Here is a 17,843-nt window from a genome sequence, read left to right as displayed (position 1 = left end):
GCCTGTGAACTGTACTCCAGCCTGGGCAACATAGTGAGACCCTGTCTCTAAAAAAATTTTTGTTTTTTTTTTTTGGTGTAGGTAAAATAGAATCAGAAAAAATACAAAAGGATTCCACTTACATGCAATAATTAGAGTGGCCTAATTTATAGAGACAGAAAGTAGATTGGGGGTTGCCAGGAGCTGGAAGCAGAGGGAATGGAGAGTTACTGTTTGATGGGTACAGAGTTTCAGTTTGGAAAGATGAAAAACTCTGGAGATGGATGGTGGTGATGCTTGCACAACAATGTAAATGTTCTTAATGTCCCTGAACTATACACTTATAAATAGTTAAAATGTTAGATTTTATGTTGCATATATTTCACCACAATTTTTTAAAATCCTCAACAAAATCAGAATAGAAGGTAAATTTCTCAAACTGATAAAGGTCACGAGAAAAGTCTACAGCTCACATCGTAACATCATCATAACATTGCTGGTGAAAGTGAACACTTTCTTCCTAAGACTGGAAACAAGTCAAGGATGTCTACTCTTGCCACTTGTGTTAAACACTGTCCTGGAAATTTGAAGCCAGCGCAATCAGGAAAGAAAGAAATAAAAGCCGTTCAAGTTGGAAAGAAAGAAGTAAAACTAGCATTCTTTTCAGATGATGATCTTTAATGTAAAAAGTCAGATGGAATCTACAAAAAGGCATCTAGGCTAATAAGTGAGTTTATCAAGCATATGAGATGAAAGTTAAATATAATAAATCATGTATATACTAGCAGTGAAAATGTGAAAATGAAATTAGGGAAACAGTTCTATTTACAGCAACATCAGAAGGAATAAAATACTTAGAAATAAGTTTAGCAAAAAATGTAGACATACACAAAAACTATAAAACATTGTTCAGAGAAATAAGAGATCTACGTAAATGGAGAGAAATTCCATCTTCATGAATTGTAAGACCCAATATTGCCAAGATGACAGTTTTCACCAAATTGATCTATAAATTAAACGACATCCCAGCCAGGCATGGTGGTGCATGCCTGTAGTCTCAACTACTCCAGAGGCTGAGGTGGGGGGATCGCTTGAACCCAGGAGTTTGAGGCTGCAGTGAGCCATGATAATGCCACTGCACTCTAGCCTAGATGACAGAGTGAGACTCCATCTCTAAAACCGATAATAAAAAAATAGAAATTAAGCAAAATCACTATAAAGATTCTAGCAAGCATTCTTTTTTTTTTTTTTTGCAGAAATTGGCAAACTGCTCCTAAAATATGTACAGGATATGGACATACAAAGGACTCAGAATAACCAATTTTGAAAATGAGCCAATGGGAGAATTTTCATTTCCATCTTTCAAACTTACTGTATATATAAGTCACAGTAATCAAGACAGTGAGATACTGACATGAGGATAGAAATATAATGGAGAGTCCATAAATTAATCCTTAATTATGGTCAGTTGATGGCTGATGAAGGTGCCAAGATAATTCAGTGTGCAAATGACAGTCTTTTCAACAAATCGTGCTAGGATAACTGTTCCCACCAGTGATAAGTAAGTGATAAGTATGTAAGGTGACAGATATGTTAGTTACCTTGATTTAATCATTTCACAATGTATACATCTATCAAAGCATCATGTTGTATACACCATGAATATGTACCATTTTTATTTGTCAATTATATTATAATCAATTTTAAATAAATTAAAATGTTAATCTGAGTTATATCTGAAGGAATTAATTTTCCAGATATAATTTAAGTCATGAGTCAGTTAACCTTAGTATATGGAGATTATAGGACTGACCTAGTCAGGTGAACCCTTTAAATGCAGAGAATTTTCTCTGGCTAATACCAGAAGAGGTCATCAGAGATTCAAAGCACAAAAAGGATTTGATGCTCTATCGTTTAGTTGATGGTAGTGGGGACCACTGTATCAAGGAAATGGAGAGTTCCGTTTTACAGCTTCATGGAAGTGCATTTCTGTCAATAACTTGAATGAACTTGGAAGCAGATTCTGTTTTATGTTTGCAGGTAGATTCTTCCCTAGAACTTCCAGATAAGTGCCCACCATGGCCAACATCTTGATTTTGGCTTTTTGAAACCTTAAGTAGAGAACCTGCCTGGTCTTATGACCTAGAGAACTGTGAGATAATAAATGGGTATTGTTTTAAGCTACTGAATTTGTGATAATTTGTTACACAACAATAGAAAACTAATACATTGGTATAGCCGGCTCACTCATGGTTATTGCATGGTATATTATTTTCCATCCTTTCAACCTATTTATAGTGTATATTGAATCTAAAGTTTCTGCTCTAGACAGCATATAGTTAGATCCTGTTTTTAAATCCAGTCTGATAATCCCTTACTTTTTTTTTTTGAGACAGGCTGGAGTGCAGTGGTATGAACATGGCTCACTGCAGCCTCGAACTCCCAAGCTCAAGCAATCCTCCTGCCTCAGCCACACAAGTAGCTGGAACTAAAAGCATGTGCCACCAAGCATGGTTAATTTTTTTTGTATTTTTTTTTTTTTTTTTTTTTTTTTAGAGACAGGGTTTTGCTATGTTGCCCAGCCTGGTCTCGAACTCCTGAGCTCAAGCGATCTGCCTCAGTTTCCCAAAGTGCTGGGATTACAGGCATAAGCCACCATGCCACCACACCCAGTCTATCCCTTACTTTTGAGTGCAGTACTTATTTCATTTACATTTACTATAATACTGATTGTAATATAAATGGTATAATTATTATTTTGGAGAGAAAAACATGCAAAATTGTCTTCCCAACAGACAAGACAGCATCAGCAGGTACAACTACAGGGGATTCTCCATAGATCGTACATTCACAAAGCATCATTAGTTCAACAGTGGAAAAACCACTACTGTGTTCTCTGTAACATGTCCACTTAACAGCATAAAGAAGTATTATTATTGTGTTCACTTACAATTCCAGAAGGAAAGGCACAACTGGACAAAAAACATTTTGTATCCTAAAGTCAGGTGCAGTAACTAAGAGACAAAACTTTGGGTAACAGTTTTGATGCACATTTCTTAAGGGCTTTCTACTTAGAGGGGAATGATTTCTCCACTCACAAGTTAGGTTTAATTGTTAGAGCAACACTTCATTGTTTGCTCAGTATTATTACATATACAAAAGGTGATTTAAAAAAAGGAATCACGAAAACATCTTACACGTCCAGCTGTTCCCACCAATACATCAACTCTTATGAAGCAGGAGAATAGGGTCTGGAGGCAGGGAACCCAAGGCCGGTTCATGCTGACTTCCTAGAACTAAATTGAAAGGGAAACCCCAACTTTCCACACCTAAATAACAAAAGGACCGGAGACTATTCCCTTTGCAAACCTCCACCTTTTCTGCCCGGCAGATGGGAATTTGAAAGTACCTCTGATTGGTTGCAAAAACCAATCACAGGTTTACATAAGAGTGTAATTTTGTAACTTCAAAATTGGTTGCAGACAGCAACAAATCAGAGTGATTGCGGGCCACCACTTCATTTACATGAGGTGAACACCAAGTGGCCAATGGGAAACCTCTAGGGTGTATTTGGACCCAAGAAGATTCTGTATCTGGGCCCTTGAGCCGCTGCTCATGCCTGCTCCCACACTGTGGAGTATACTTTCATTTTTAATAAATCTGCTTTCGTTGCTTCATTCTTTCCTTGCTTTTTCTGTTTTGTCCAATACAACAAGAACCTGGACACCCTCCACCAATAACACTTAGGTTTATGGCAGAGGCCAGGCATGGTGGCTTACACCTGTAAACCCAGCATTTTGGGAGGACAAGGCCAGTGGATCACCTGAAGTCAGGAGTTCGAAACCAGCCTGGCCAACATAGTGAAACCCCGTCTCTACCAAAAATACAAAAAATTAGCCAGGCGTGGTGGCACATGCCTGTAGTCCCAGCTACTTGGGAGGCTGAGGCAGGAGAATCCCTTGAACCTGGGAGGCGGAGGTTGCGGTGAGCTGAGATCGCACCACTATACTCCAGCCTGGGTAACAGAGTGAGACTCTGTCTCAAAAACAAACAAACAAACAGGGCCTGGGAATACTTCAGTGGTCATAAAATAGGAAAAGAGAGACTATGGCTACAAAAAAAGTGAAGTATTTAAATTAAAGCTTTCATACCCAGGATTTGCCTGTTCCAACTTTGTAGCCTTCAAAAAATCTGCATAATTACTTGGCATAAGTTATACCAACTATATTTTTTCAAAATTAGTATGTGACCCTCTGAAAGGAAACACTCCTTCCCATGAATTTCTCCTCTGGAATGAAAATCCAGATCTTCAACAGAGTAGGCACTGGTGAACTAAATTAAGTCACCTGAGATTCCTTGCTCTGTGGCCCACCTCTTCTGGTGTTCAGGAAGGCAAAGGGAAGTGTGTGGAATACATTCAAACTCTTGTGGCTGCAACTGAACTGTATTTAAATATCAAACATTGACTCCCTAACAACTAAAATAAGTCCATTTGAGGACATCCTATTTAAAGTTCTAAAGTTAAAGGAGGCCAGACACAGTGGCTCACGCCTGTAATCCAGCACTTTGGGAGGCTGAGGTGGGCAGATCACTTGAGCCCAGGAGTTTGAGACCAGCCTGGCCAACATGGCGAAACTGAAACCCCGTCTCTACCAAAAATACAAAAATTAGCTGGGTGTGGTGGCGGGTACCTGTAATCCCAGCTACTTGGGAGGCTGAGGCAGGAGAATCCCTTGAACCCCAGAGGTGGAGGTCGCAGCAAACTGAGATTGCACCATTGCACTCCAGCCTCCTGGGTGACAGCGAGACTCCATCTAGAAAACAAAAAAGTTGGAGGAATTTGTAATTCTACAATCTTTTTTTTTTTTTTTTTTTTTTTTTTTTTTAAAAATACTTTATTTTTTTTTTTTTCTTTTTTTTTTGAGACGGAGTCTCGCTCTGCCGCCCAGGCTGGAGTGCAGTGGCCGGATCTCTGCTCACTGCAAGCTCCGCCTCCCGGGTTCACGCCATTCTCCTGCCTCAGCCTCCCGAGTAGCTGGGACTACAGGCGCCCGCCACCGCGCCCGGCTAGTTTTTTGTATTTTTTAGTAGAGACGGGGTTTCACCGTGTTAGCCAGGATGGTCTCGATCTCCTGACCTCGTGATCCGCCCGTCTCGGCCTCCCAAAGTGCTGGGATTACAGGCTTGAGCCACCGCGCCCGGCCTGAAAGTACTTTAAAAAAACAAAACAAAACAAAACAAAAGATGGGTACAGGGTTGGGAGACATACAAAACAGGTCCCTAAATAGATTATGACCTTGTCCATTTACTTGCAGACAGTTACCATGGAAGTATACAGTACTCCTCCCCACCCCATTAAGCTAAGTAGTTGTCTTTCCCACTGTGGTTCAATAAGTTCAAACTGTTCCACCCTGAAATAGGCGACAGTCTTGGGAAATAGTTACTGTAAGTTGTACAGAATTTCTTTGTATATAGTTTGTTGGAAGTAACAAAGCTACTTTCAAGACTTGCTTCTTTCCAAAATTAGAAAATAATTATAGTCTGTATTTGCTTTGGTATAGATATTTTCTTTTTTTGATTTTTAATTTTTTGTTTTTATGTTTTGCAAAGCAGCATAACAATTGTGATTGTAGAACTGCCTGACGTTGCCATCTGTAAACATCATGTGCATATCAGTAAGAATAAAGAAAACGGGAGGAGGAGATTTTTTTTAAAAAAAAAAAAAACCAAAAAAACAAGTAATCCCATTAAAAAGTGGGCAAAGGACATAAATAGGCATTTCTCAAAAGAAGACAAATAGCCAACTGACATATGAAAAAATGCTCAACATTGCTAATCATCAGAGATGTGTAAATTAAAACCACAATGAGAAACCATCTTACACTAGTCAGGATGGCTACTATTAAAAAGAGAAAAACTAATTGATATTAGTGAGGATGGGGAGAAAAGGGAATGAACTCTTATACACTGTTGGTGGGAATGTAAATTAGTGCAACCTCTATGGAAAACTATGGAGATTTCTCAAATAACTAAAAATTCAACTACTTTCCATCCAGCAATCCCACTACCGGGTATCTACCCAAAGAAAAATAAATCATTATATCAAAAAGACACCTGCAATAGTATGTTTATCACAGCACTATTCACAATAGCAAAGATAAGGAATCAACCTAAGTTTCCATCAACGGAAGATTAGATAAAGAAACTGTGGTATGTCTACATAATGGAATACTATACAGTCATAAAAAGAATGCAATTATGTCTTTTGCAGCAACATGGATGCAACTGGAGGCCATTGACTTTGGTGAAACAAGCCAGGCACAGAAAGACAAATATCACATGTTCTGACTTTTAATGGGAGCTAAATAAAGTGTACACATGGAGGTAGTGTGTGGAATGTTAGATAACAGAGACTTGGAAGGGTAAGGCAAGGGGTGGATAATGAGTGATTGCTTAAGGGGTACAATGTAGGTTATTTGGGTGATCAATACCCTGAAAGCCCTGACTTCACCACTACACAGTCTACGCAAGTAACAAAATTACACTTGTACCCCATAAATTTATACAAATAAAAAATAATACAAGAATAAAAATCACAGTCTAGACTACGGGTGTCCAAACTTTTGGCTTCCTTGGGCCACCTTGGAAGAAGAATTGTCTTGGGCCACACATAAAATACACGAACACTAACAATAGCCGATAAGCTGAAAAAAAAAAAAATCACAAAAAAATCTCAGAATGTTTTTTTTTTTTTTTTGAGACAGAGTCTCGCTCTGTCGCCCAGCCTGGAGTGCAGTGGCCAGATCTCGGCTCACTGCAAGCTCCGCCTCCCGGGTTTACGCCATTCTCCTGCCTCAGCCTCCCGAGTAGCTGGGACTACAGACGCTCGCCACCTCGCCCGGCTAGTTTTTTGTATTTTTTTACTAGAGACGGGGTTTCACGGGGTTAGCCAGGATGGTCTCGATCTCCTGACCTCGTGATCCGCCCGTCTTGGCCTCCCAAAGTGCTGGGATTACAGGCTTGAGCCACCGCGCCCGGCCAAAAATCTCACAATGTTTTAAGAAACTTCACGAATTTGTAATTTGTGTTGGGCCACATTCAAAGCCGCCCTGGGCTGCATGTGGCCTGCAGGCTGAGGGTTGAACAAGCTTGGTCTAGACATTTCACTCTGTCTACATTTCTTCTTCCAGGCAAGTTCCCCTTTAGCTTAGCTGACCACAATCTTGTTTTCTTCCAGGAAGTGAGGGAACCAGTGTGTGGGAACAGTCTCAGTAGCACCTGGTTTTTCCACATTGGCATTGATACCTGACTGGGAGCCATCCATCTTGGACTCAGTAGTGTTATTCACAGCAGAGTTGGCCCCCACAGAAACTGAGAGGGTGGGAACACCACCACTCTGGGTCATAGAGATCTTGCTAGTCTTCATGACAAGATTACTGTTAAGCATGTTGGTGTATTGGTTCCACCACCTTCACTGAAGGGGCCAGGATTTCCTGGAAACATTTCTGAGATTCTTTCCATTCATACCTAATGGAGCCACAGTGTTCTCAATGGCTAGCTTCCTTCTCTGGCATGCTGAGTTATTGTTTGCTCCATGAGTCATACAGTGGACCTTCAAGTTGCCTTTGGCGGTAAAAGCTTGCCCATGTATGCTGCACACAAAAGGCTATTCTCTAGTGTGAGTCCACTTGTGAATCTCAAGAGCACTAGTGGACGAGAAGTTCTTCTCACACTGTGTGCAGCTGTGTTGCCTGGCCTGGTCAGTGTGGCTGGGCCACTAACACCAGGGACATGATTGAGGATCCAACAAATGTGCCAGTGAAAGCGGAGAGTTCCCTGAGCCCCCTCACAGGTCGTGTGACAGGGGTGTGGCTTGTCTGTTTGGTCAACACTGCTGCTCAAACCTCTTACAGGAGGGGGAGTAAACAGACAGACAGGTGCAGGAGCCCAAGTGGGCGTGTTATAGTGCGCCCTTTTAGCCTTGCCATCTGCAGATGGCTTAAGTGTTAATCAGCTCAGTGGACCCTCTACCTTTCTGCAAAGGCAGAGGGCCAGTGTGACAGCTTTCTGTGTCCTGAGTTGTTGTCCAGAATCCTGGAAGAATCAGGTCACACATGGACTTGAAGGATGGATAATGCAGGATTTTATTAGGTGGTGGTGGTGGCTCTCAGTGGGATAGATGAGGAGCTGGACAGGAGATGGAGTGGGAAGATGATCTTCCCCTGGAGTTTGGCCATCCAGTGGCTGATTCTCCAACCATTCCCAGCCAAACTCCTCCTGATGTTTCTTCTCTTCTCTCCTGTGCCGTGCCATTCTGCCATTTGTCTGCTCATCTCCTCATCTCCTGCTTCTGGAGCCTCGGGTTTGGGGTTTATATGGGTACAGGATAGGGGGTGTGATGGGCCAAAGGGCAACATTTTTGACACGAAAACATGAACTCCTGTTCTTACTTAGGGCTGTGGGTATCCAGGCTTGAGGGTGGGACCTTTGCTGGGGAACTGCCCTCTTCTACCCAGTGTTTCCCTGTCTCCTAGCTGTATCACCAGGAACTTCAACTTTTCATTTTTATTTTTTAGAGACAGGGTCTCTCCTTTTTGCACAGACTGGAGTGCGGTGGCACAATCATAGCTTACCACAACCTTGAACTCCTGGGCTCAAGTGATCCTCCTGCCCCAGTCTCATTAGTAGCTGAGATTACAAGCACTGGTCACCAAGCCTGTCAAAACTTGAACTTTGACATAGGTTGACTGGACTTAGAAAAACGTTGATGGGAGGTGGCCCATCTCAGTGTGGCTGTTCTTGGGGTGCTCAGCTTTGCCCCCAACATCTGGAGACTTTGACATAATGCTTTCTGCTTGGCTACTGGCCAGGGAGCGTGCTTGGAAGGATGTAGTTTCCACAGCATCTGGAGTTTGGCTAATAGTTCTGGTGTCCCATCAGTGAGAATGAGTCATTAAACTGTTGCTCTCCACTAAATCGTTTTTTCAGCTCCTCTGCCACTGCAGGCCAGAAAGAACAGGACCCACTTTCCTGGTGACTGCTAGGGAAGCCTTCATGGCAAACCCTAGGGTAGGTGATATTAAGTGGATGCTAAGAAGAGGTATGAGGACCTTTGAGTAGCTACTGGGGGCATCCTGGATGCTGACTTTGTCCACAGTGGTGTCTTCTTTCAACATCATCATGGCAGATGGCACTTGTATTACCATTCTCACTGACCATCATTGGCTCAGGACCCCTAAAATCACCGGGATTCTCTGGCGGGGGCATGCTGGGAATCTGAGTGCCCATGTTCATCCAAATATGTTGTTGCAACATGACCATGTTGGTAAATTTCTTTTGACTAATGGGGTATGTACTTATGGATAAGTTGGTTCAGTGAACCCTGAGAAGTGTCTTTATGTTGCCTCTGGTAGAAAAAGGTTGGCCACAAATTTCACATTGGATGGGTCTCTCCCCAGTGTGGGTGTGGTAATGTATTTTTTTCCCAAGTGAGAGCAAATGTATTAAAGTAAAGGAATAAAAGAATGACTATTTCATAGGCAGAGCAGCCTTGAAGGCTGCAGGTTGGCTATTTTTGTGGTTATTTCTTGACTACATGCTAAACAAGTGGCGGTTGATTCATGAGTTTTCCGGGAAAGGGTTGGGCAACTCCCAGAACTGAGGGTCCCTCACCGTTTTAGACCATACATGGTAACTTCCTGACGTTGCCTTGGCATTTGTAAACTGTCATGGTGCTGGTGGGAGTGTCTTTTAGCATGCTAATGTATTATAATTGGCATATAATGAGCAGTGAGGAGGACCAGAGGTTACTTTCCTCACCATCTTGGTTTGGGTGGGATTTGGCCTGCTGCTTTACCACATGTTGTTTTTATCAGCAAGGTCTTTGTGACCTGTATCTTGTGCTGACCTCCTATCTTATCCTGTGACTTAGGATGTTTAATCTCCTGGGAATGCGGCCCAGTAGGTCTCAGCCTCATTTTACCCAGCCCCTATTCAGGATGGAGGCACTCTGGTTTGAACACCTCTGACATATTTCTCCCCTGCCTTTTACAAAGGAATCCTTAATCTATTATTATTATTATTACTACTATTATTATTTGAGATGGAGTCTTGCTCTGTCACCCAGGCTGGAGTGCAGTGGCGCGATCTCGGCCCTCTGCAACCTTTGCCTCCCGAGTTCAAGTGATTTTCCTGCCTCAGCCTCCCAAGTAGCTGGGACTACAGGTGCATGCCACCATGCCTGGCTAATTTTTGTATTTTTAGTAGAGACGGGGTTTCACCATGTTGGCCAGGCTGGTCTTGAACTCCTGACCTCAGGTGATTCGCCAGCCTCGGCCTCCCAAAGTGCTGGGATTACAGGTGTGAGCCTCCGTGCCTGGCCGGGAACCCTTAATCTTAAGGGTTATCGAGAGACGAAGATCCATCTTCTGTAACTTCTTCAGGCTGAATTGGGCAATGATATTCCTGCCTACCTATTAGGGTCTCTTGTATTCAGGGTAGAGAGGAGCTCAGTCAGAAAGTGTAAGTATGGTGAGGGCCATCCATAACTCTTGAGTTCTGACAAAAGGTGATATCTGTAATAAGTATTCAATTTAAGAAAATGTTGAGTAAGCTTATCCTGCGTTCCTACACAAAGAGTACAACAATAATATGGATATGGTGTTGCTAGCTGAATCTAATAGGTGCCCAGAATTAGAATACTGACCCAGATTTTTACATTACCTATCCCTCTTGTTTCTTCTGAGCAGCAGCCAGAGATCACTGGTTGGTTCACAGGAATAAGCACGGTTAGTCTAAATTGTGGGAAAAACTTAAAAACAACGAATGACACTATAATTTAATAACAGGTGTATCATCGTTCTTGAAACAATTTTTCTCTCTCCAGTCTCCCATTTTTACTAAAGACAAATCATGGTAAGACTAATTTGCTTTATTATACTTGGCCTGATTATTTGTATAAAGTGCAGCAATAATAATAATAATTGTTATTTTTTTTTTTTTTCCCGAGATGGAGTCTCACTGTGTCACCCAGGCTGGAGTGCAGTGGCATGATCTTGGCTCACTGCAACCTTCGCCTCCTGGGTTCAAGCGATTCTTGGGCCTCAGCCTTCCAAGTAGCTGGGATTACAGGCACACACTGCCACGCCCAGCTAATTTTTTAGTAGAGACGGGGTCTCACCATATTGGCCTGGCTGGTCTTGAACTCCTGACCTCAAGCGATCCACGTGCCTTGGCTTCAAGAACAATTATTTTTAACTAAGCTTTTAAAATTGTCTTTGACAGAACTCTGTTCCATAAGGAATCTTAGATAAGCCTCTTTTTTTTTTTTATATGGAGTCTTGCTCTGTTGCCCAGGCTGGAGTGCAGTGGTGCAATCTCAGCTCACTGCAACCTCCGCCCCCGGGTTCAAGTGATTCTCCCACCTCAGCCTCCCGAGTAGCTGGGACTACTGGCACGTGCCACCACACCCGGCTAATTTTTGTGGTTTTTTTTAGTAGAGACGGGGTTTTACCATCTTAGCCAGGATGGTCTCAATCTCCTGACCTCGTGATCTGCCCGCCTTGGCCTCCCAAAGTGCTGGGATTACAGGCATGAACCACAGTTTTGGCCAGGTAAGACTTTTTTTTAAAGCCGAACCCAGCCATGGGTTTGTACCATCAAATACCTATGAGTTGGGTAAATTTCCTCTTTTCTCGAGGTCCCAAGATAACCTGGGGCTCCTGGGCCTGTTAGAAAGCAACATTCTTTACTTACCTATCAGGAGCCCTGTACAGGGACTGTGTAGACAAGGTATGGAGGCCAGTTTTCCCAAGGGAGGTAATGCATTGTGAAGGACCTTTGGCAGCTTAAGACTCGGTGGCAAATGAGACATTCACTGGGGTCAGAAGTGGTCTTGTTGCTGTTCTCTACCAGCTGCTGCAATTTCATGGTCTCTGACCCGGGCTTGGTGGTCCCACTCCCTTGAAAGCCGCCAACCCTTGGGGAATTATGGTTTGGCCCCACCCCAGGGAGTGTGGGTCCACTCTTACTTTCTGGAGAAAGCCCAGCAATGAGCCACCCATGTGGTCATTGGGGTTAGCGCCCAAAGAAAGATTTTGAGATAGTTCTATGGAGGGGGTCCTTGTTACAAGGACAAATTTGCTGTCTAAAGAGAGACTGGATTCATCTATGGGGACAGGTACAGAGAGTGCGTGGGGTGACATTGCCTACCACCATTTTGTTCTGGAACTTGGCAAACAGCTGGGGATTTGCCTTCACCTGGGGATATTGATGAAAGTGTACCTTCAGGTTACCCTTGGTGGTGAAGCCATGACCACACACAGAGAACATGAAGGGTCTCTCTCCAGTATGCATGTGGGAATGGATCTGCAAGGAGATACCAGTCTCCCAAACCTTGCTACAGTTCTTACAGTTGTGCTTGTAGAGGATGGCCTCGTCTTTGGGTTCGACATACATCTCAGATGTTTGGTGGCTTATCTTTCTCTTTCTTGGATGGGTATAATGCCACAGTAGAGAAAGGACTCTGGAAGAGCACAGAACCCAAGCCCGAGGTAGCAAAGCACTTGGGAGCTGAGACACAATGTTCAGGATCACACGTGTCCTATCCAGCTTCAGGGTGAAGGGTGTCAGCCATGGGGTCACAGAGCTGGTAGCAGAAGGGAAATTGGTGAGATAGCTTGGCTTGTTTAAGGTGTCCAGGGACAGACCTTGGCTTCCAGCTTTCTGGCTGAGCAAAGCCACAGCTGCAGAAACTTGCTTGGACATGTGGCTATCTAAGGTCTTCAGGGTATTAGCTTGAGTGGAGGATGTGGGAGGCCCATGAGTTCACTTGAATGCAGATCTGCTCAGTGAGCTGGATCTGCTGTCGTTGAAAAGATGCTGTTGGCGCTGGGCAGAGGGGCCAGCAGCACATATGAGCTCAACTGATTTACCACTCCCTTGTCTCCTTGTAATGCCTGAAGAGTCACATTAATATTGGCCACTTTGCCTTTGGGTAAATAGCTTATGTTCTGGGGGGCGGATGGTAGGGCAGTCTCTGTCTTTAAGTGCAAGACAGACTCTGCACCCAGCTTCTCCTTTATGTCCCCTTAGCTGCCACCATTTTCCTTGGGACTGTCGCTGCTTGAACTGGGTGACTGGTGGCTTGGTACAGCTGTACAAAAGTCCTCTGAAGGCACTGGCTCCATGCTGTCATTCATGGGGAGGACAGGTGGATTTTTAGTGCGATTTTTCTTATGTTCCAAGAATTCAGAGATGCTAACGAATTCTGCACAGCATTTCTTAGAGATGTGAGTTTCCTACCCATGAAGCTGCTTTACCATCACTTTGTCCTCATTCACTTCATCACCATTCCCTGGGTGGTTCATTGGAGCACCTGGCTTGTTAAGATGATGGCTTGGAAAAGGGTGAAAATAGAGATGTGGAGAAACGGATATAGGTTGGGTGGTAGGGGTAAGGAGAGTTAGAGAGAAATATAGAACACTAATATATCTTCATCTTGCAAAGTAAGTTGTTAAGGAGATACTATCTATGGTTGATTAAACAGAAAATATAAGTGGATGTATGTTATTTAAAGTGAAAAAGATTCCTATTAGAGGAAATAAAAATAATGCTACAACTTTATTGGAAGGAGTGGATGGAAGGTAGGAATGGTGGAATTGAGCTTAATCCTCATCTCTGGCTGGGCATGGAGGCTCACACCTGTAATCCCAGCAATTTGGGAGGCTGAGGTGGGCAGATCCCTCGAGCCCAGGAGTTTGAGATCAGTCTGGGCAACTGATGAAACCCCATCTCTACAACAAAAACAAAATATATACAAAAAATCAGTCAGATATGATGGTGCACAACTGTGGTCCCAGCTACTCAGGAGATTGAGGCAGGAAGATCACCTGAGCCTGGGGAGGTCAAGGTGGCAGTGAGCTATGCTGGTGCCACTGCACTCCAGCCTGGGCGACAGAGTGAGACTGTTTCAAAAACAATTCCTTGTCTCTCATAGCATTAATAGATAATGTCAAAAAAGAAATATAAGCCAGGTGCAGTGGCTTATGTCTGTAATTCTAGCACTTTGGGGGGCCAACGTGGGAGGATCGCTTGAGCCCAGGAGTTTGAGACCACCCTGGGCAACATAGGGAGATCCTGTCTCTATGAAAATTTAAAAAGTTAGTCGGGTATGGTGGCGGTGGAGTGCCCATGTGGTCCTAGCTACTAGGGAAACTGAGGTGGGAGGATGGCTTGAGTCCAGGAGGTTGAGGCTGCAGTGAACTGTGATCACTGGCATGGGTGACAGAAATATACAGGCAGGGACAAAATATATATATATCTATATTTTTTTTGAGTTGGAGTCTCGCTCTGTCACCCGGGCTGGAATGTGATGGCGAGATCTCGGCTCACTGCGACCTCTGCCTCCCAGGTTCAAGTGATTCTCCTGCCTCAGCCTCCCGAGTAGCTGGGATTACAGGTGCATGCCGCCACACCCAGCTAATTTTTTTGTATCTTTAGTAGAGGCGGGGTTTCACTATGTTGGCCGGGCTGGTCTCAAACTCCTGACCTTGTGATCCACCTGCCTTGGCCTCCCAAAGTTCTGGGATTACAGGCGTGAGACACCACACCCAGCCAAGGCAGGGACAAATTTGAGGAATTTTTTAGAAGGTAAAATTTGCAGGACTTGGCTGGGCGCGATGGCTCACACCTGTAATCCCAGCAGTTTGGGAGGCCAAGATGGGCTGGTCACCTGAGGTCAGGAGTTCAAGACCAGCCTGGCCAACATGGTGAAACCCCGTCTCTACAAAAATACAAAAATTAGCCAGGGATGATGACGGGTGCCTGTACTTCCAGCTACTCAGGAGGCTGAGGCAGGAGAGTCTCTTGAACCCAGGAGACGGAGGTTGCAGTGAGCCGAGATTGCACCATTGCACTCCAGCCTGGGTTACAGAGTGAGACTCCGTAAAAAAAAATAAAAATAAAAAATAAAAAAAATAAAATAAAATTGTAGGACTTAGTGATTAACCTAATACAGTGAATAAGGGAGAGGGAGGAGGCAAAGGTGATTTGAAGAGTTCTATCTTGAGTGATTGGGCGGATGTGATATCAAAAATGGAATAAAGAATATGGGGTACTATCTAGTTCCAGAGGGGAGATGATGTAGTGGTTAATTTTATGTGTCAACTTGAGTGGAACAAAGGGTGTCCAGATATTTGGCTAAATATTATTCTGTGGGTGTCTGTGAGGGTGGTTGTAGATGAGATTAACACTTACATTGGTAGACTGAGTAAAACTGATTGCTTTCCTCAGTGTGGGTGAGTCTCTTCCAATCTGTTGGAGGCCTTTATGGAACAAAAGACAGGGTAGGGGAGAATTCATTTTCTCTGCCTGATTGTTTCTGAGCTGGGACACTGGTCTTCTCTTGCAGCTGAACTGGAACTTACACCTTGCTTCTCCTTGTTCTCAGGAGACTTGGACTGGAACTATACCACCAGCTCTCTTGGATCTCTGGCTTGCAGATGGCACATCATGGGACTTCTCAGTCTCCACCACTGCATGAGCCAATTCCTTATAATAAATCTCTGTCTCTCTCATTATATATATAACCCTCAATAACCTTGACTAATACACAAGATAAATTCAGTTTTAATTGTATGTGAGGCATTGTAGTGGAGATACATACTAGATACCCACACACAAGTGGGCAGAGGTCTGGGATCAAAATATCTATTTGGAAATCTTCAGCATATGGGTGATAGTTGAAATCATAAACGTGGTTGAACTCTTCTGGGACTCTCATATATTGTAATAGGATGAAACGTGGAAAGAATAGATACAGATACATGTAGGCTGGTTAATCTGATGGTTGGAATGTGGACTTCATATTCGAGGTACTTGGTGTGTGTGTGTGTGTGTATTTGCTTATAATGAAGTCAATTGTTCAGTAATGTGCATATAATAAATTCCGTAGTGTGTGTTGTTCAGTCACTCAACTAATTTTTAAAACTCTTCTGCTAAAGCTCTGAGTTGAAAGAACTCATGGTGGTGTTGTTATACATAAGTATCTTTACTTGATAGACCTCATTGATTACAGTCAGGATTCTGGTAGATAAATTGGGCAGATGAGATGAACTCCTAACGCTTCTCTGGTGCTGTCTGAATAAGGCCTGTGTTTGTCTGGCTGTGCCATACATTTTATTTTCTCTTTCATTCATTTGTAAGCCTCAGCAACAACCCCCTTCTCCAACACCTTGATGTAAATTGCCTTCATACTCTAATAGAACTTGAGAATGTTGTTAAGCCCAAACTATGATATCCTGATGTTTCCATAGTAACTAATGCACACCAAGGGGGAAAAGATGGAGAATAAATGAGAATAGCATTTTAACAAAATAAGTGAGGGGCAAAGAGGCTTTAGACATGTTATTACCTCTTGTTTAGGAATATGGAAATATTCATCTCCTTAATAATGGGGTTATAAAAGTTGCTACAATGAGACTTGTCAGTAGCCATTTATATTTCATTTTTCTCTATAATCGTCGTCATCAAAAGCAGTTAAATGCTTCTCTGCCCAACAATACTGTAGAGAGTGAGTTAAATGGACATAGTTACCATTTTCCTGTGAACCTGCAATCAGAATAGGACAGGGTAGGCCAGTGTCTGTATTCTCGTCTCCCAGGCAGAGTTTTGACCTAGTGGATATTAGGAGGAATGGCGATTCAAAGAAGACAAATCAATGTTGTGGCATTTGTTTGCTTTGATACAAGACTTTACTAGCATCTCAGCACTTCCTTGGTTAAAGGGTGCGAGAATAGGATGCTGCTGTTTCTTCTTTCCTATTTCGTAAGAAGGAGGCTTTCTGTAGGCCAGGAAGAGGGCACTCTCAAATAATCAAATTGGTTGGCACCTTGATCTGGGACTTCCAGTCTCCAGAACTCTGAGAAAATATATTTGCGTTGTTTAAGCCAGTGAGTCTGTGGTATTTGGTTATGGCAGCCTGAGCAGCCTATACAACAGTCAGTGTACATGCACAACCAATTAAGCTATTGTTAGATAGGAATAGATTTAGTAAGGGTGAAGAGATGACTTTTTATTTTATGTATTTATTTGAGACAGAGTCTCTCTGTCATCTAGGATGGAGTGCAGTGGTGTGATCATGGCTCACATTAGCCTTGACCTTCCAAGCTCAAGTGATCCTCCCACCTCAGTCTCCCAAGTAGCTAGGACCACAGGCATGTGCCACCATGTCTGGCTAATTTTTGTATTCTTTGTGGAGATGGGGTTTCACCATGTTGCCCAGGCTGGTCTTGAACTCCCTCTTGCCTCGACCTCCTAACATGTTGGGATTATAGGTGTGAGCCACCATGCCTAGCCTGATATTTTTATTTTAGAATTAGAGAGATTAGGCCAGGCACGGCGTCTCACGCCTTTGGGAGGCCAAGGTGGGTGGATCACTTGAGGTCAGGAGTTTGAGGCCAGCCTGACCAACATGATGAAACCCTGTCTCTACTAAAAATACAGAAATTAGCCGGGTGTGGTGGTGCGTGCCTGTAATCCCAGCTACTAAGGAGGCTAAGGCAGGAGAATCGCTTGAACCTGGAAGGTGGAGGTTGCAGTGAGCTGAGATCATGCTATTGCATTCCAGCCTGGATGACAGAGCAAGACTCTGTCTAAAAAAAAAAAAAAAAATAGAGAGAGATTACATTGCCACAGATAAGTGTAATAACTGATGGGATATCTATCTAACCCAGAACAGAAACACAGAGAGTAGAGGGACAGAAAGTATATGGAATAGCTCCAGGTAAGGTAGATAGCATGACTGGGATTCTGCTTAGCCTGATACCTTCCCCATTTAGAAGAGAAAGGTTAAAAAGCACATTCTT

General features: G+C 43.3%; 1 pseudogene; it reads right to left on the bottom strand.

Moving 5' to 3' along the window:
• Positions 1 to 7,186: 7,186 nt before the first annotated feature.
• On the bottom strand, positions 7,187 to 16,473 carry LOC112615272 (annotated as a pseudogene).
• Positions 16,474 to 17,843: the final 1,370 nt, after the last annotated feature.

Source organism: Theropithecus gelada, chromosome X, assembly GCF_003255815.1.
Source record: "Theropithecus gelada isolate Dixy chromosome X, Tgel_1.0, whole genome shotgun sequence".
Taxonomy (NCBI): Eukaryota; Metazoa; Chordata; class Mammalia; order Primates; family Cercopithecidae; genus Theropithecus; species Theropithecus gelada.
The sequence above is the reverse complement of the archived record's forward strand: the minus strand, read 5'-3'. Positions and strand labels throughout refer to the sequence as shown.